This window comes from Mytilus galloprovincialis, chromosome 1, assembly GCF_965363235.1.
Source record: "Mytilus galloprovincialis chromosome 1, xbMytGall1.hap1.1, whole genome shotgun sequence".
Taxonomy (NCBI): Eukaryota; Metazoa; Mollusca; class Bivalvia; order Mytilida; family Mytilidae; genus Mytilus; species Mytilus galloprovincialis.
The window spans coordinates 106,190,736-106,212,271 of record NC_134838.1 but is presented as its reverse complement, the minus strand read 5'-3'; the positions used below and the strand labels follow the sequence as shown (position 1 = coordinate 106,212,271).

Sequence of the window (21,536 nt, the reverse complement as noted above, 5' to 3'; positions counted from 1 at the left end):
TTATTGAAAAATGTACCTATATGGTCCAAATACTCATATGGTCCGGCCCGTTTATAACCAAACGCGTATATACTCATATGGTCCGACCATACGCGTATGGTCGGACCATATGAGTATACGAATATGGTCATGACCATACGCGTATGGTCCAAATACTCATATGGTCCGGAACATTTATACACAATTGAATTGACACGAATAAACATAACAAATAACTGTTACAATCAATTTGTTTGATATTGTTCACTGACAAAGATTAAAATATTTGTAGAAAGCTAATTTACTAATCTGATTATAATATTTAAATCATATACTTATGAAAATGGTAAATTGTCACTAATTGACTAACAGAGTAAACATGTCACTCAATAACCAAACTGAGAATTAAATTGCATATCAAAGCATGTTGATTTAAGTGCTGTATATGAAGCGTAAATATAAACGAAAATATAAACTAAAATGAATTATAAAAAACAAATAATTAAAGTCTAAAATATCATTATTGAGAATTTTATATTAAATTCCAAAATAATAAACGAAGCTGCCTTTTCCCTGGTCGCATATCCGTTTGGTAACACTGGTAGGTGATTAGAAATCAAATAATTATAACGGCAATCATCCTTATCACACACATCTTTAAATAGACTGTTCTTATGCAAATTAAAACGTAAGCTCCGCCCGATCTGTTTGAAATACAATTGGTAATAGCCATCGTAAATAAACCGTCAGTGTTTTTTTTTTTCGGGTTGGTGGATGTTTGGTCATATTAATAGCGGAAACACACCAAAAAAGGTTTGTTGAATAATTAGTATTTGCATTTATGGAATAGTATTTCGTTGTTTTGTCATGAAATAGAAGTTCTTATTATATAGATCCGAGTGGAAGAAATATTTTGACATGCACAAAGCTCAATTGGTCTGGTTATCACACAAAGAACCGTAATCACTGGGCTTTTTTTTAAACGTTATTGACTACGGAGAATAATTGTAACATAAGCTATTGTCTCCAATGAAATATTGTCCTGGACAATAATTCATTATGAAATAGTGACCTTGTCCATGAAATTTTGTCACCTCCTTCTGGACAATATTTCACTATGAAATTCTGTTCATGACAATACTTCTCTATGAAATACTGGCTTTAAAATTTTTTTTTTCAAATTTGCATATATACATTACAAATGGTTATATAGATTAAAGAATTGTGTAACTCTGTATCTGTATCTGTATGTATACGTTGAAGACACCAATTCTGGCTTTTACTCAACGGGAGAGAGAGAGACACCATTGGCGGTGTTGGAGAGCAGCCTTGAAGATCTCAACTGTATCTACGCATACAACACGGTCTTCCAGTTGGTTCCAGTGCAGTATGCTCTTGACAAAGAAAGAGTTCTTATATGGATCGGTGTTGCTAGGAATAGTTTCTAGTGTCTTAGAATTGTTTCTCACTGAATTTGTCACTATATTGGCACATACAAAATTGTCAAATGTTTTAGGTTTGATTTTCCTCTTAGGTTTACTTTTAACGAGAAAATCGTCGGGATTAATAGCTGGGACCAACCCCTTAACCACTTTGTACAGAAACACCAGCCGTTGACTTGTTTTTCTCGTTTGTGGGTTGTCTAGTTCTAACTCGGCTAGCATTTTGGTGACCGACCCCTCTTCTCTAGACCTATAGTCGCCTGTTATGAATCTAGCTGCTCTGCGTTGTATTCGTTTATGTAACGTATATGTTTCATTGTATTACATTATAATATACAAATATAAGTAATGCACTGACAATCACTTATTTTGTAAATTTATACACAGGCCATGTCACAGAAAAAAAATCCTACCATGTATACCTTCTTTAACATGAATATATGTTAATAACCTCCCCTTCATGAGACAAAATTCAATGACAATCTGTCTATGAAATATTGTCTCAATAATCACAAAATATAACCAAAATATAACCTCCCTTTAACAGGACAAAATTTCGTAGTATTCATCTGTGAAATGTTGTCTCAATTCACACAAATATAACCTCCCTTTAACAAGTCACAATTCCATAGTATTCATCTATGAAATATTGTCTGTATAGAGATAGAGACAAAATTTCACTATGTAAATCTGTCCTTCGCTGGACATTTTCCATAGACGAGGACAATATTTCATGATACATAGTTATGAAATTTTGTCTTGTGGTACAATATGTCATAGGACAATATTTGGCTTTACATTATGACCACTAGTTAGATAAACGAATAGTTTGCCTATATTATAAATGTTATATAAAATTAAGAAATTATAGAGAATTCACCAATTTTATAGCTTTAAAATAGTGTAATAAAATCCACTTTATCTTCATATTTACTGTTGTCCTTATCATGTTGAAACTTGGATTCTCTTATTGACCGTATTTTAAAACAAATTGTGGTTGATTTTATTTAGTTGAATTCCCCTTTCTTTGTGAACTTTTTACAACCATCACTATATATATATCTAGTTAGGTTTTAAGAAATACATTATTTTTTTTTTGTTATACCAAAGAGGTCTTTAAACATCAAAAGTAAGTAGTGTGGTTCTCTTGGCATCTTTAAGAAAAATACGCAAGAAGTGGGGGTTTTTGTTGTTGTAAAAAGAGGGTCTGTCTAGTTTATCTTAATATATTGATGAAAGTAATTGTAATTTTATTGTTACCAAATAATCGAATACACAATTGCACGATTGTTTTATTGAAAAAAAAAATGTTTACATAATCTGAAAAAATAAATTAAACTACTGTTTTTTTCTTGTCGAAATACATGATATTCTAAAAACAAATCATATGTCACTGGCTAGTTATTAATTTTCTCCATTTTATAAACTAACTAAAGGTCCATCTCCGTGATTGGTCATGCTTCAAATATCTGTCCCTAGACCTTACTCGCAATCTTTTATCACTTTATAACTTTATTCAAATTTTATTCAACTTCAACTTTTATTTGTACACGCAGAAACAATACGTGTAACAAGAGGAATACAATATTTACATATATAAAAACAATACAAAACAATGGTGAGTATAACAAAGGAAAACACATAAAATATACATTTTTAAACAATAATTTTACAAAATGTTCTTAAGTGTACTAATAAAAAAGTGTTACATTATTTAAAACTTTTACATTACTTAGTGACAATAAGCCTATCATTTTTTTGATAACATGGATATCTTGTGAAGTAAATAGGAATAGTATCGAATTCATAACAGTGTGGCTATGGACATTGATTGCCACACTTTAATATCCCATTGACTGGGACAGATATATAGGTGAACGATCGTCTATAACGCCCATTGCTCACGACGTCCTTAATATAAACATTTAAACCGTGGGGTCACCAAAGGTTCTCAACGCCTATATAAAATAATTCGAAATACTAACTTCAGGAATTTGTGTTTTGATTTATATTGATTAATTAAACGTCCTTTACTTGTGTTTTTGTTATGTTTCGACAATCAATTTTCATAATAAGATATCGCAAAGCCATGTTCTTTCAGAAAAAAGAATGACTTACTGAATGCATGTATTGATTGATTATCTTTTTCGGATTTAACAATTTCGATTGTCGAGTTATGTTATATTTTAACTTTTATCTGGTCTAATTTTATTTTAGAACGAATGCATAATCCACTTTCAAAAGTTGTGCAAATACGAAACATAAAGACAAAATATACTTCTGCCCTGTCTTTTTCGTACTTGAAAGTTATTGGATAGTAAGAAAGCTATTTGGATTAAACCTTGTGAAATTTGCATGCATTTACGTTATTGTATTGGCAAAATGTATCATTTGGTGTATATAGGAAACTTAAACCGTTCTGCTATACTGCTACTATACTTGTGAAAAACACTTGGCAACAGTCAGAAACGCATTCATCTTTTCTATATAAAAAAAATCGACCCAATTTACATAGAAATGGACGTTTTCGTGCATTTGTGATCGCAAATAAAATATGTTCCGGACCTTATGAGTATTTGGACCATACGTGTATGGTTGGACCATATTAGTATACCCTTATGGTCATGATATATGCGTATGGTCCAAATACTCATTTGGTCCGGAACACATACATGATATTCTGTGCGTTGTCGGTCGTCTATTAATTTTTTTCTTTTGTTGATGGATTTGACGTCTTTCTGTGAGTGATTATTTGTTCATGACTTAAAACTTACTTGCAAATAATTTAAAAACAAGACTTGATTTATAAAAATGTCCAAACAAATCATGATTTTTTTTAAACATACATCACATCCATTGCAAAAGGCTAAAATTCGCCAGGTCTTTAATTTCAACTAAGTGAGTTGACTAAATTGATGTTGCGGACCATTTTCCAATTTCCATGCAGTATCCCTATTTTTTTTCTCGCTCATCTTTTATGTTTGTTTTTTTTCATCCCAAGACCTCTTGGAGCTTTCATTCTATAAAGTGTGTATTTTGCTAATGGTCGAAGGCCATACGGGGACCTATAGCTTGATAACGCCTGTTGGTCCCTGGAAAGAATGTGTCTGATTGTCTATCACACTTCATATTCTTATTTTAACATGCAGTTATATCTATGATAAGAATGAAAACTGAATTGTCATTGAGACAAAAACCCAACCAAAGAGCAAAAAAAAAAAAAAAAAGCCCAAGGCAACATGTAGATCTTTCGTATCAAGGGAATTGCTATAAATATATTTATTTCAGGTTAATAGTATTAGGCCATACTCAAGTTATAAAATAGATCTTGTCAACTTTTGCAACCAGCTTCTATGTTTCTATAATGCACTGTTCATCTTTTTTGGGCTTCGACTTTTCCATTGGACAGACAATTTTGTTTTCGACTGTTTTAAAAAGATGCATTTTTTTACAAAATCATACAAGTAAGGAGTCTCTGGCCTTTGGTAGTGTTGTATGTTAATTAATGTTTGTTTATTTATTTGTTTAGGAAATAAGTATGACGTACATTTTCACTGAACTAGGACACTTTTTATAATAGTTTTTCGATATCGCTCGGGCAAAAATAATCACGAATATAATGCCTACCCATGCATTGAAAAAAAAACGGGTATAAACTACACAGTGCAGCTTCAAACAAGAATACAAGATTTATTGATTTTCAAAATGCGACCAAAATTAAAAATTTGCTCGCAGCGGGAAAAATTCAACAGTTTGATTTTCATTGAAATAAAATAATTGTTATGATTTACACGCCGTTACTTTTTCCAATATAAATATTCGAACTATTTTGTTTGTTGTTTCCTTTATAAATTTACATCATTTTTAAAAAGACCACGCGTCTTCGATATTTAGAAGACTATAAAAGCGATGTTCATTATCTTTCTTCTGCTGTAAGTTTAATTTAGTTATTTTGTGTCATAATTGCCATCTCGTATGTTTTAAATTTGAATAAAGAAGATTCAGGTTGTCTTATACGTCAATGATACACACAAAAAAACACGATAACAAATAAAATAAGGTGCAACATTCATTCTCCATGAAAAGAATACATCACATGGATGTAATTTTTGTAAGAAAAATACCAATTTCGTGAGAAGTTGTGTGTTGGACTTGAAGAGCCAAGGCAAACTGACAAATATCTGAATGAACGAATCGATTTATGGTATATATAAAAAAAAAAGCCCACATGGTTAGCATTGAATAAATACAAGGCCACTCTTAAATGATCACAACGTAGAAGTTTTTGTTCTCTTAATCAATAAGATATTTTCTGAAATAACGCGGGTCCCTATTAACTTAAAAGTTTTTTTGGTTTTTTTTACCATGAATAAACTTTTTTTTTTTATTATTATTTATTGATATCAGCTCTGGACATTAATATTCTGAAAAGTGAAACTGTTGTAAGTGATGGTATAACAATTATTTAAAATAAATTCCTTAAATGATTTGTGAAAAGAAAGTTTCATTTTATGTATCAGAATTTGTAACAAATGATTATTTAAATCCCCACTTGAAGGCCTCAGACAGACTGAGTGAGCATAAAATCATCGCCCACGACAAACAAGTTAAAGGTAAACTTTTCAGTACAATTACTAATAAACGTTTTACTGTCGTCCACACTGTTATGAATTTCGTTCTATGTGTGTTTCGTATTTTTACGACTGTCGGAAACTGACACTCAAAAAGGTAATGAAATTCAGTGCCAATTCCTATATGACATAAGTGGCATATTCTTTCTCCTTTTGGAATGTTTGTCCACCTTCCTGTTTCTATGGGTACTTTTAAATTACAACACCTCAATTTTGTTAATAATTGTCGTTCTCTTTGAAATAATTTTAGAAGGTAGTTTTCCAGATTAAATTCTAATTTAAATTGACCATAAAATATTCCTCTTGAAGAATTTTTTATTTGGCTATACCATTTTTGGATGAACTGATCAACGAGCCTTTGCTTTACAGTAACTTTTAATTGGACTGAATTAACTGGAAATGTATGTGTCCATACATAACTGAGTCCCGTGTTATCAAAAATAGACTTTAAATGATATATCCACTTAAAACTAGTATTGCCTGAATCGTGATTGACTAGGCTTATGCACTACTCTATAAAGAACACTGGTTAATTTGTTTTGTTTGGCAATAAGTTTATTCCAAAAGCAGACCATTTTTAAATTAATAGCTATCTCAATTGGAGTTCTGCCAAGTTCTCCATAAGACATGAAATTAAGCGTAGTGGTTCTTATCTTAAGTATATTTTTGCAAAATTGTAGGTAAATTTTTTCTATCATCTGAATGTTTTCAAACCCCCACACCTCGCACCCATAAGTCAGGATAGGAAGTATGAGGGTGTCGAATAAGCTAATCTGTAAATCAACAGGTAATGATTTATTGCGTATTTTTCTGTATAAACTGAATAGACTGAGTGCTTTTTGCGCTTGCTCGATTAATTTTTTCTTAGCTTTAACAAAAGAACCATTGTAACTTAAAATTACTCCTAAATAAGAGTAAGAGTCTTCTATATCTAGATTATTACCAAAAAGTTTAAAACTTGGGTTATGTTTGGATTTTCTCTTGCAAAAAGTTACAACTTTCGTTTTATTCAAGTTCACTTTGAACTTCCATTTAGTACAATAGGCTTCAAAGATATCCAAAGCGTTTTGTAAAGACTCCGGTGTTTCTGCAAGAATTATGGTGTCATCAGCATAAAGCAATGCAAATATTTTGACATACATATCAAGATTATCAAAACATAAACTTTTAACTTTTTGTAAGCTACAATTATTATTTTGGATAAAAAAAATCTTCTGGTCATTTAAATATATTGCAAAAAGGAAAGGAGACATATTTTCTCCTTGTCTTACTCATATGTCGCACATAAAGAATGCAGAACATTCTTGACTGCTTTTTACACAAGATTTCACAATATCATATAAACTATGCAGTTTTTATGCCCGAACGTAGCGTTTTCTAGTGTACCCATGTCCGTGCGACCCGTCAAATCAAATAACATGTAATATGGACTGGTTGAAATATTTTTCAATCCTAACGGTGCATACTCATAAATTCTTTTTGAAAAATCGACGAAAATATAACTGATTTGATATTTTCATTTATTTATTTGCCTTCGTAAACAGTTTTGTTTTTTAAAAAAAAAAACGTAATCGGTAAATTCTAATCGTGAAAGAACAACTCGGGTACACCTTTTTACATCCAGGCGTGCTTAAGTTGCACTTTTTTCTTCTTATTAAGCAAAATGATTTTAGCATCTATCTAAAGATTAGATTATTTACACACACACACACACAAACTTGGGGATAACTGTTTTGAAACACAATTAATTCACATTTATATTCAACCAAACAGATCAGACCGAAATCCATACTTTGTAAGTTTCAAAACAGAGAAGGTAACTTTGTTTGAAAACAAATAATCACTGCTACTATATCTTTTAACGCAAATGCAAGTCTTACTTGTATCATTATACAATTTTAATTGATTGGATTTGCTGAAACTAAACAAGAAATGCAATCCTATTTTCAGAAAGAAACAAGAAAATTAATTCGAAACACAATTCACGATTTATTTCTCCTAACTTTCGATGAAAACAAAGTATTTTCTTAACTTTTTACAAATAAATTATTTCAGAAATTAACAAAATAAACAATTTAACCCAGCACATGTCAGAATACTCGATCTTGTGGTTCTGTGGTTGTCATTGGTTCATCTTTATCATATTTGTTGTTTTTCATAAATGGTTTCGTTATGAGTTAGGCCGTTAGTTTTCTTGTTGAATCCTTCCACATATTTAATGTCGGTGCTTTTTATAGCCGACTATAAGGTACGAGTTTTCGTTGTTGAAGGCCATAGGATAGCATGTAATTTCTTACATACACTTACGATGGATAGTTATCTTATTTGTTATCATACCACATCTCCACTATTTTTATTAGATAAAAAACCAGCACCAACAAAAGGTGAATGGTAGGTTTATTTTATTGAACTTCCAAAATTTCACCCCAATAACAAATTATAAGACAACTGCCGTTAGTAGTATAACGATATATGAATGTATTTAGGATAATATGGTTGAAAAAAACTTTTTGTACTAAGTCGAATAGCGGTACGCAACGACAACTTCTGAACGGAATTAAGGGCGTATATTTAATAATATTTGATAAGTAGTTTATTTTGTATATTTGTAAGCCTGTGAAGCTTTGATATCGACAAAATATTGTCACTTGATATTATCTAAACAGTGATAAATTTCCTCTTAAAATTACAATATATTGCAAGACGCCGTACAGTCAAAAGTTGTTAATTTGCAATTCGCCGTACAACGTCATGCAATTCGCCGTACAATAAACAAACAATGTTTTTGTTCATATTCTTTAAAACATTTTTTTGACAACAAATTTCAGTAAATATGATGCCACAATGTAATAATCTTAAAACGTGTCTGGAAAAATTATAAAAAACAGTTCAATATCTTGAGAATGGGGCGACAGAGGACGATCGACCCCGAAATTTTCCGGTACTAAGTGGCAAGTTTTGGAGTATAATACATTTTGTACTTATCGGCGTAATAATTTAAAGAATAATATATCAGAAAATCATTTCTTAAAGTCATATGAAACCTCAAATTAAAAAAAAATATGCATATGTTTTTTTAAAACTATATGGATAGTTTTTTATTATACAACTTATGTACATATACTTTTTTCTGAGGAAAATTCTTTAATTTGTCCACATTTAGAAGAAGTTTACTTATTTTTAATTGCTTGCTGCCAGGAAGCAATTCGCCGACACATTTCCCGTATGCATAGTGACCTAAGCGTGACCCTCCTCGTAAAAATCCGGTGATAGCAATACGCATGAATCTGTCATTAAAATAAACAATTACCTGATTGTATATGTTAAACACGTGCTAAATACCCATGCTTTTGTTGATTATTTACTATAAGGTGACAATGGTAAACTTCGGCTTCAAACCACGGCATTTAAGGGGGTAGACCTTGGTTCAGGGAGATAACTCTTTAAATCAGTTAAGCGTTTGTAAAAGTCAAGTTCATCAATGTATTTTAAGCATTCACCTGAAGCAGATTGAAAATAATCTATGTAACCTAGAAGCTTAGAATATATTTTTGAAAATGGTTGACACAAACGTACTAATGATTTTAAGAGTTATTTCCCTTAACCTAGGTCTACCTCCTTAATGAGTTTCCATATTTGTTAAATCATAACGGACAGATAGAAAAAAAAATGACGATTATAGTACGATATATTTGCGTCAAAAATGAAAAAATCGTGCACAGAGCCCTAAGTTTGTGATATATACATGCGTTGGTTCAAGAATTAGATGAACAGTATTTTTCACCAGTCACTCGTTTCTTATGACTTTAAGCGACACATTCATCAAATGAGTGGAAATGCTTTAAATTGAATGAATTCTTAACTTGTTTACTTTTTTTTCTATTTCTCTCCGCTCCGTTATAGTGCCTAACAAGATTTTGTCAGGTAGGCGAAATTGACCTTAAAACGATCGTATTGACTTTTTTGCTCCAAAAATAGGTAGGTCGGACAAATTTTGACTTTATTTAATGAGTTCTTTAGTTTGGGATTAATTGTAATTAGCATGTTCCTATGAGACTGAAAAATGTTTTTTTTTGTATGATAAATAATAATTTTACCTGGCGTAGCGGTGTGTAAAGTGTATTTCGGCATTTCTCTCCGAAAAATGAATTCTTAATTGGAATAAAACGTCTTATTTGTAAACGTTTTGTGTTTTTCTCCGCAATTGACTATTAAAAAATAATCTATCTACTGTGTATTTTGAAAAATTTGTGAAAATAGGAGAATTGGCAATTCTTACCTTTCATACCTATTATCTCATTTATAAAACATAACATGGACTCATCCAGTGTCAAGTTTGAAGGTCATTTTAGTTACTGTCACATTCATGCACGTTCTGATTTAATCAATAGTCATGTATGAAAAGCACAAACAGTTTGAAGGTAAACTAATAATAACTTAACCCAATCAAATTGCGTAATATTCAATAACAATGACCGGTCCACATTATAATGAGTGATAGGGGTAAACTGGGTAGGGAGAAAATGTAAGATATTCAAAATTTATTTTTTTGCATAACGAACAAAAATTTGTCAATTAAAATTTTTGCTATAATTACATAAACATGTCGTTCTGTATTGGTACAGTTTTTGAATCTTTCATTTATGTATTTAAGGCCACACAAAGTTTGGGCTTCAAAAGTCCACATAATTATTGACTTTATACAGAAAATTTGTCCTTTTAAAATATAAAATGTTTCCAAAACAATACGTTACTACAAAGTAAAATCATTTCTAAAAACACTGCCAAAATTTTCATTTCGATTGGTATAGAAGTAATGTCATAAAGTGCGTTGAAATAAACAGTGGTATAGCAAACATCGAATTCCCTCACACAATCACCCAATTTCCGGTGGCGATGATACACAGTGATGAATGTGTAGATAATCTATCAAGGACAGTCAATACTGGACAAACCAGTTCTTACCTGAGAGGGAGCATCTCAAAGTTATATCCCAACTTAGTTTATTTTTACACCATCTACAGGAAGGAAAAAATTATACACTACAGTCAAATAAGACCTCAGATTGATACTCGTTGCTTCTGTTTTTTTTATTTGTTTTTTTTTTACAATTATTGCTGCTTCCATAGGATTACCTGTTGTTGTGTATTTTACTGTGGTTAATGTTTATAACATGATCGGGTTTGAACAAATAATCCCCCCACCATTGCATCGCATCACAAACTTTAAAGGTATTCAATATAAAATATAAGGAGATGTGGTATGATGGCCATTGAGACAACTCTCCACTAGAGACCAACTGACACAGAAAATAAAAACTATATGTTACCGTACGACCTTCAACAATGAGTAAAGCCCTTACCATCGAGTCAGCTCTACAATTCCGGAAATGACAAATGTACAACAATTGAAACGAAAAATATAACGGCCTGATTTATGTAAAAAATAATTCTGCCAAACAAAATATAATATATAGAAACAAACGACAACCACTGCATTATTACATGCAGGCTCATGACGAGAGACAGACCAGCACATAATGTGGAGGGGTTAAACTAATTTGAAGACGCGCGAACCCTTCCCGAAACTTGGTCAGTGTGTGCCAGTACATAAGCTATAAAATCAAGCATTAGCTCCATCATCTTTCCTTCCATCAACCATCACAAGAGGTGTATTAATATTTGTACCCATTACACTTGCCTGGCATAGACACAGGTCTGTGCAAGAAAGGTTCTGCTCAAAGCAAACATGTTTAACCCCGCCTAATTTTTTCGCTTGTGGCAAGTCAGGAGCATCTGGCTTTGTTAATCTTGTATGATTTTTAACTTTAGTTCATCTATATGTTTTACTTAACCGGCTCAATTGAAGATTCTTTTGCATAAATACTGACTTGAAAAACTGTCCATGCCTTTTAATGAAATGTGTTTTTTTCCAGCTATTGTTTCTGTATTCAAATCAATGTTATCACCACCTTCTTGAACAATCCCCCAAACATTTGCAACCTGGGAAACATTATACGGAAAGTACACACCATCTTGAATTCGCTCATTTTCATGGTTGTCAATACTTGTTAGACAGCGTCGCACTTCACTATACTAAGCACAAAATCCATTGACATTTAATGTTTCAACGAAGTATTTTGAACCAAACTCATGATACATTTGTAAATCTAATCCTAAATGAGAAGGAGTAAAACTGTGTTTGGCAACATAAACAATTGACTCAACAATCGCCAAGCATTTACACAATTTATCTGGTGCATGCTTTTACTGAGAATAGACTTGGATGTATGTAGTATTATACAGTTACCATGAAATGAATTCAGTGCTCCAGATAAGAATTCACAAATTGGGGTTTTTACCCACCCTTTTTGTATGTAATTCGGCGATAAAGTTTTTTAATTGCATTATCAATTCCAATTCACCCCTGAAGCAAATATCAAATTGGGTTTTTTCACCACCAAGCTCCTTAATGTATTGGGTTTTTCATCAACATAACATTGAATATTTAGGCATGTTATAATCACATCATATCAACACCAGATGTTTTTCCATCTTAAATATGTTTCTTTCTTTGTATATGGGCTAGCTGTTTTATTTGGTTTATTTACTGACGAGCAATTGAACATATAATTTGTGTCCTGTTTGAAACGTTCTTCCAGTTTTATATTTTCTCACAACTTATATAACTGCAGCTGGTGTCACTAGTTGGACAGTAACTAATTAACTTTCTAGATCGGATCATCCCATATGATATGTGGCTAAGTGTTTAGATTTGTATGTAAAATATATGAAATTTAGGTGCTGTAAGAAAGTTTTGCAAGTCCTTTCACCTTTTTGCCAGATCTACTTTTTAATAAAAATAATAAGTAATTCCAAGATTTAAGATATACCACAAAACCTTGACCAGGTTTATAGGGTGGTTTAATGATGGAGACCAAATTCAACTTAAATTTACAAATAATTCTGCAACATCAAATAAATAATTGAAAATGTTATACTCCCGATTATACTGCACTTGCCAATAAGACAACTATATTAAGCATACAGAACAATTAGACCAAAACAAAGAAAGTGTCAAGCTGCATTTACCTCAAAAACGGATATGTGTATTCGATCACTCATCAACTAAATGAAAAAAAGACTATATAAACTAAAATCATACTTGAATGTTTTTGTTTAGTTCAATAACATAAATCTGGGTTAAGTTGTTCCTTATAAGAACTTTTGGTTTCCGATGCTTTCCAACTACATATCATGTCGTAATTGATTTGGCCTTTCAATTTTTCCAACGTGCCGTGCGTTCGATGGAAGCTTCCCTAAAAACACTAGCCGAGTCTTGTTTTCATTTCAACTTTCCCTCAGCTATCAAAAAGAAGCTGAAAACATGCTTCTGTTCAATATTTTACCAGACATCTGAGTTTCTATAGAAATCAATGCGTGTAGACTGCAGTATACACGTAAAATATTTTAACTTAGTCTAAGAATCAGTAAGAAGGAAAGATATATATTTATCAAGTAACGTTGTCGTGAGGAATGTTTTTTTTAACACCTTTAAATCGTAGTCAAAAGTTAATATAAAATTAGTAAAAGCAGTTTCGTGACCTGAGGTTTCTGCTTCCAGGGGCTCAATTTTTTTTCTTCATTTTTGGCAATTTATTTTTTGGTTTTTGTAATACAACCAGAGAGATAAAGTGCTTGAAGCTTAAAAGATGGACGAGAAACTATTTCAACTTTCAAACTATCGTCATTCCTTTCTGTCACGGTTAACACATTTTTAATTACACTCATCTGATTCAAATAAAGCTCACTTAAGGATGTATTCTTCTGACATTTTATTTCATTCGTATGTTATGGAGTTTTATACTATGTTGTCAATTTTCATTGAACTAGAACAATTATTTATTTAGGGACCAGCTGAGGCCCACCTCCGCGTGTGGGATTTTCTCGCTGCTTTGAAAACCCATTGGTGGCCATCCGCTGTTATTTGGTGTTTGGTAGGGTTGTTGTCTCTACGATATATTCCCAATTTGCATTTTCAATTTTGTTTTCAGGCAAAACAACTAATTATAACTTTCATCATTGCATATCGGAGTTTAAAATGTGTCTGTCCTCAGTGTTCATTTTAAGTTATACTAGCAGAGTTTGTTTAAGGTTCACCATCATCTACATATCATATACAAGACAAACATCGACAAAATTATTGTATAGTTTAAGACTACTATTAAACACACCCGCGAAATCGCTGGCATTCAGAGCGTGGTTGAAAGTATGTAAAGTGTTGTAGGAAGATTTAATGACTTGAGAATTTCAGGAATAGGTATTTGGGGACAGGAAAATGTCTTTTTTATTCCTTCTTCTTTATTTCAAAAATTCCCATTTTTTTTCTATTAATTACAGTATGAACATCTATTTAGTATATTATGAACATGCAAGTCAGGAGCCTGTAAATAGTGGTTGTCGTTTGTTAACGTGTTACATTTTTGTTTTTCGTTCATATTTTGAACATAAATAAGGCCGTTAGTTTTCTTGTTTGAATTGTTTTACACTGTAATTTCGGGGCCTTTTATAGCTGATTATGTGGTATTGGCTTTACTCATTGTTGAAGGCCATTCGGTGACCTATAGTTGTTAATTTCTGTGTCATTTTTGTCTCTTGTGGAGAACTGTCTTTTTGGCAATCCTACCACATCTTCTTTTTTTTGTAATCAATGAAATTTTGTAAAAGATTTAATGACTGGAAAATTTCAGAAAAGGTATCAAAAGTCAAAGGTACCTTGGAACAGGACACTTGTTTTCTAGCCCGGTTCATCCTTTTTTTCCCAAAATTCCCCCTTTTTTATCTTCTGTTAATTTTAATAATACATGGATAATTTTAGTGCTTAAATGTACATTATGTACATTCATTACTATAAATTGCATATTTGTTTTTCGTTTATATTTTGTACATATAGATAAGGACGTTAGTTTTCTCGTTTTAATTGTTTTACACGGTCAATTCGGGGCCTTTTATAGCTGACTATGGGGTATGGGCTTTGCTCATTGTTGAGGGTCGTACGGTGACCTATAGTTGTTAAGTTCTTTGTCAGTTTTGTCTCTTGTGGAGAGCTGTCTCTTTGGCAAACATACCACATCTTCTTTTATTGAAATCAATAAATTTTTGTAAAAGATTTAATGAATTTCAGAAAAGGTATCAAAAGTCATAGGTACATTGGAACATGACAGTTGTTTTTCTATCCCGACTCCTCCTTTTTCCCCAAAAAATTCCCCTTTGGTTTCTATAAATTCTAATAACACATGGATAATTTTAGCGCTCATCTGTATAGTATGTACATTGGCCTTTTTAACTTTTTTAGATTCGAGCGTCACTGATTAGTCTTTTGTAGACGAAACGCGCGTCTGGCGTATATACAAAATTTTGTCCTGGTATCTATGATGAGTTTATTTACAACCACTGGGTCGATGCCACTGCTGGTGGAGATTTATTTCCCCGAGGGTATCACCAGCCCAGTAGTCAGCACTTTTTTGTGCTGACATGAATTATCATTGATATGGTTATATTTATAAATTACCTGTCTACAAAATTTTAAAATTTTTGAAACACTAAGACTTTTCTACCTCAGGCATAGATTACCTTAGCTGTATTTGGCAAAACCTTTAGTAATTTTGGTCCTCATTGAGTCTTTTATAGACGAAACGCGCGTCTGGCGGATATACAAAATTTTGTCCTGGTATCTATGATGAGTTTATTCATTACTATAAATAAAGTGTATTTGTTTTTTTTTACTTTCAATTCTCACTTTACTAATCGGGCCAGCGGTCATTTATATATTATACAGACTCTATATCAATTAATCAACTCTGTGACCGCCGTGGATAGTTAACTTGAAAATGATATCAGATAGAAAATACTCTTTATTCGTAGTAAATGTATGTTCAAAGTATAAAGAAAACGCAAACCGGAAGTCTAATCTGACCTACAATTTCGTCCAATGTCTGAATAATATCCGGACGCTTTTTCTCGTTTTTCTCCCAAAATAACTCAATCTGAATAATCACATGAATGGATGACAAATGCGAATATGCCATGTACCTATAGGACATAGAGGCATGATGATTGATTTATTGTTGAAAGAAGAGAAGCGACACACAAAATGAGGTCTTCTCGTTTAATAGTATAGAAACACGGCAATACGTGCCAACTCCTTCTGATGAAGCTAAAAGAAGGAGTGACACTATGTCTATCAATTGGTAAATATGTGTAATAAAGTTACTAGATGCTCCGGATACATATGCTGCAAAAAAGCAATTAAACAAATACAATTTTTATTTTGAAATATAGAAAACATGGATAAATGTAAGGTTCCTGAGAAAATGTTAAACACGATGTTATTCATTAACAATTTATATTTGTTTATCTCTTGTTTGCAGGATAGAACTTTTACAGTTGTTCTGGCACTAGGAAAATGGGAACTTTGATCCAATATTCGAAATTCGTTTTAATTATTATTTTCATTTTTGTACTCACCATCCTGCTTTACACCAGAGTCAGATCTAGCGGAGAAGTGGTAGATGCTATCTCTGTTCATTCTGATCTGACGACTAGCCATAACAATTTGTATTTTTCGACATACTTAAATGAAATAAAAAATACAAGACTAATTTGTGGCGAATTATGTGATACAACACGTAAAGGAACTCCAGGAAAGTTTTTTGATAAAATTACAGCAACTATAAATTGTGAAGCTTTATTTAAAAACAAATATGTGGATTCATCTCATGGACTTGCGCATGCTCCAAGAAAAATACCTTCTACCTTATTGAATGATTATACCATGAATGGAAAAATGAAAGTACACACGGCTTATTTTAATCAACAATATCTTGGTAGTACCGCAAGGACACCTATTTGGACAAAATCTTTACTCAATGAGTACGTAGCGCTAGCAAAAGAAGGAAAACTATTTGGTACTTACGGAATACCAGAAACAAACGCACTAAGGGACGGTCTACAGCATGCACCAGGAGTGAAAGGAGGGCGTGTCCTAGTCATCGGATCTGAAAAACCATGGGTTGAAGCATGCTTGATTGAGATAGGAGCAAAAAGTATTGTTACACTTGAATATGGAAAGATTAAATCCGAACATGAGCAGATTACAACGATGGTTCCCTCGGAATATAGAAGACAATTTTTAGATAATACATTAGGATTATTTGACGCAGTTGTATCGTTTAGTTCTATAGAACATTCCGGATTAGGAAGGTATGGAGATGCTTTAAATCCATGGGGAGATTTAATAGTAGTTGCAAGGGCTTGGTGTGTAACAAAAACAAATGGATCCCTAGTACTTGGTGTTCTTTATGACATAAATAACGATTACATTACATTCAATGCACATAGATGTTACGGTAGAAAAAGATACCCATACCTGACAACAAATTGGAATCAACATTATTTGGGGAAAGGACTACAAAGGGTTCATGTGTTCACCAAATAAAAGTATTTGATATATTAAATCTATATGCAGATAGTATCTTTGATATGGTCCCTATAGAAATAGAGGAAGATTTCAGACTAGATTGCAGTAATCAATGCATTGATATATTCCAACTGCATTTCATGGTTCAGTGAATAATTAACATAACACATGAAAAATAAGACTTGTGTAAAAAGCTTGCGTTGCGAAATAAATAGTTACGACCCCCTTGTTGTTTTCAATTTATAAAGTTTACGAAACCTTGCAAACGTTAAATACATAAAAGTAAACATTAATCATAGAACCATTCTACAGAATCCAACGAAATACAACTGTTTAGAAGTCCCGCAATGATAAATGAAAGTTTGCCTGTGTCTAAAATAATTACAAACGGTATAGCACATCCTTATTTTACCGTGATGTTGTGTACCGATCCAGTTAATTTAATTATGATCCGGGTAAACTTATCGATCCTCTGAACAAACTTATTGTGCAGGTAACTTATTCAACCTTGTAATTATTTATTTGAATATTGTTACTATCGGTATAATAATTGAATTTGTTATCAAGTAACCAAAACCAAAACTTGATATTATTGTTATACCCGCATATGTTATTCAAGTCGAAAAACAACTGAGAAAGACGAAAAGACAAACAAAGTATACAAAAAGACAAACAACAATATACAAAATAGATAAAGGAAGATGTGGTGTGAGTGCCAATGAGACAACTCTCCATCCAAATAACAATTTATAAAAGTAAACCATTATAGGTCAATGTACGGCCTTTAACACGGAGCCTTGACTCACACCGAACAACAAGCGACAAAGGGCCCAAAAATTACTTGTGTAAAACCATTCAAACGGAAAAACCAATGGTCTAATCTATATAAAAAACAAGAGTTTACACGCTGAAATGTCTCGCCTTCTATACTAATCATTGATATTATGTTGATAGTTCTAAGTATAAAACTTAAAGATTTATTACAACTGTCACATAAACTTAACATTAACCAAGATAACTAAACAAAGACCAATAAACCATGAAAATGAGGTCAAGGTCAGACAAACCATGCCAGGCAGACATACAGCATTCGTCTCAACTCGGCCGATTCCGTACCCTCATAGAAGGAGAGTAGCGGATTCTACCGAGGATTGCCGAATGACATATACAGCTAACAATGCTTCTATACAACATATATAGTTGATCCATTACTTATAGTTAAAGAAAAAACACAAAAACTTAACAATGTGCAATGAACCGTGAAAATGAGGTCACGGTCAAATAAAACCTGCACGACTGACATAAAGATCATAAATATTTCCATACACCAAATATAGTTGACCTATGGCATATAGTATTAGATAAAAAGACCAAAACTCAAAAACTTAACTTTGACCACTGAACCATGAAAATGAGGTCACGGTCACATGAAATCTGCCCGCTAGACATGTATACCTTACAATCATTCCATACAACAAATATAGTAGACCTATTGCATATAGTATGAGAAAAACAGACCAAAACACAAAAATTTAACTATAACCACTGAACCATGAAAATGAGGTCAAGGTCAGATGACACCTGCCAGTTGGACATGTACACCTTACAGTCCTTCCATACACCGAATATACTAGCCCTATTGCTTATAGTATCTGAGATATGGACTTGACCACCAAAACTTAACCTTGTTCACTGATCCATGAAATGAGGTCGAGGTCAAGTGAAAACTGTCTGACAGACATAAGGACCTTGCAAGGTACGCACATATCAAATATAGTTATCCTATTACTTATAATAACAGAGAATTCACCATTACAAAAAAAATGAACTTTTTTTTCAAGTGGTTACTGAACCATGAAAATGAGGTCAAGGACATTGGACATGTGACTGACGGAAACTTCGTAACATGAAGCATCTATATACAAAGTATGAAGCACCCAGGTCTTTCATATAAAACTTTTAAGAAGTGAGCTAACGCCGCCGCCGCCGCCGCCGGATCACTATCCCTATGTCGAGCTTTCTGCAAAAAAAAAGTTGCAGGCTCGACAACGAGAAACACGGAATACATTACATAAACAAACGACAACTACTGTACATCAGATTCCTGACTTAAACGTTTTAATGGTACCAAAATTCTCCCTTTTTCTGAAACAATAGTATAACATCACAACATGAAAAATATACGATAAAATATCAATTGGAAGGCCAAACGCAATCAAAAAACGTAAATAAACACTCTTATGAACGAATAAATTTGATCTACGATACCTGAATGCAAATATACTGAGCCAAAAAAGTTTTGCAACACAAATGTGAAATTTTATTACAAAATCATAGCAACATATAATTTTGTAATAACAAAATGGAATTATGACAAGTCAGAAGCAACATGAATGTTTATCACTCACATTCATGAGGATTTTCTTTATATGGAGCGCGGGAGGGTCAAAATGCGAAAATGAGTATAGTGTTATTCAAAATCAATTTCTCAGCCATGCCTTAAGTGTACCAATGAAAGATTGGCAGGCACACCAGCAGCTGCCCTTAGTCAATGCACTACTTTTGTGGCCGGAAAAAAAATGTCACGTGTTGACATAAAGCGAAGGTACCGCCTCCCTTGACAATAGTTTTTTTTGGTCTACGAGATATCGACCTATCCTGTGCAGTTGCAATTTGTCGATATCTGTTTGTTAGTCTCTTAACTGTTGCCTTATGCACATTAAATCGAGCCACGATGTCAGTAACACTCATTCCGGCATCAACCATTCCAAGAGCTTTCTGACGGTCATTTTCGGGGAGGCCTGGTTGACGCCCAATGCAATTTTTCCAAAGGTGTATGTGTTTTTCTTACCAATGGTGTGTTGCTGAACGTTAGTGAAAAAGGAAATTTTTAATATCGTTTTAAAAGTACAGGTACAGAAGGTAAAACATCAATTGCACGTGCAAAGCTGAAATGGCGCGAAATCAATCGCCATGAAAAAAGTACGACTGTTTTAAATTACAGGTAACACTAAGGATTATATCAATGTTTAAATAATTCTTTTCCAGAAAGAACAAACATTTTTTTTTAAAGTGTTGCTAAACTTTTTTGGCTCAGTATACATAGTTATTAAAATATAAGGGACAAACATTCAAAGCCAAAAAAGCAAACAAACAAGTCCAAACAAAGCCATGGCAAGACACCACCGAGAAATATATACACTCAGGTAAATGAAAAATAACTTTGTCGTTTTAGGTAAACTTCTTCTGTGTATCTAAAATTTTCCAATAATTAGGAATACCAAGAAAGATCTGTCATATAAATACCTAATTTAACACTACATACATATGGGATGAATATCAACAATAAAACTATACAATTAGAGCCGGATAAAACTTCCCTGTACAGATTTAGGAGAATAATATTGATGTTCATACAAATGTAGTACAAAGAAGTGAAAATTAGTAGATATTCCAAATAATCAAAACTGGAAAAAAGACGAGATCCATATTAATATAAAATAACAAAAAAGCATTACAAATAGCATCAACAAGAAAGTACGATTTGAGATAGAGTACCCGCAGTTACTGACAGCTAGTTAAAAGCCCAAAACAATAATAAAAAATCATGCATCAGAGACTAAGACTGTTTAACAGGAACGCAACCTTAAACTATGCTGATTTCATGTGCTCAAGAAATATAAGCAGAACTTTCACATCCCGACTTTGGGTCTTTTGTGAATTTGTTAGTTGTATTTGTGCTTTTTATCTATATCTAAACTATATGGATATGTATTGCACCATTACATTTGATTCGTAACAGTACTAAAACAAGCCTATAATTAATTGAGTACAATTGGTGCCAAAAGGAAGGCATTGAACTTGCTGATACATGTTAAAAATCGAATTGTACTTACAAGTTGACAAGGAAAACATTTATAATTTGCATATTTCATACGACAAAAATAACATCATTTGTGTCTTGTAATGTCTTTTTTTGACGTTTGAATGCAACTGTGTGTGTACA

The 21,536-nt window shown here is 32.5% G+C and overlaps 1 long non-coding RNA gene across 1 annotated transcript; it reads left to right on the top strand.

The window, feature by feature from the left end:
• Positions 1 to 360: 360 nt before the first annotated feature.
• LOC143049127 (uncharacterized) lies at positions 361 to 17,755 on the top strand. The gene is made up of 2 exons (XR_012970079.1): positions 361 to 792; positions 16,482 to 17,755. It is a non-coding gene; the product is annotated as an uncharacterized LOC143049127 (long non-coding RNA).
• The last annotated feature ends 3,781 nt before the right edge of the window (positions 17,756 to 21,536 follow it).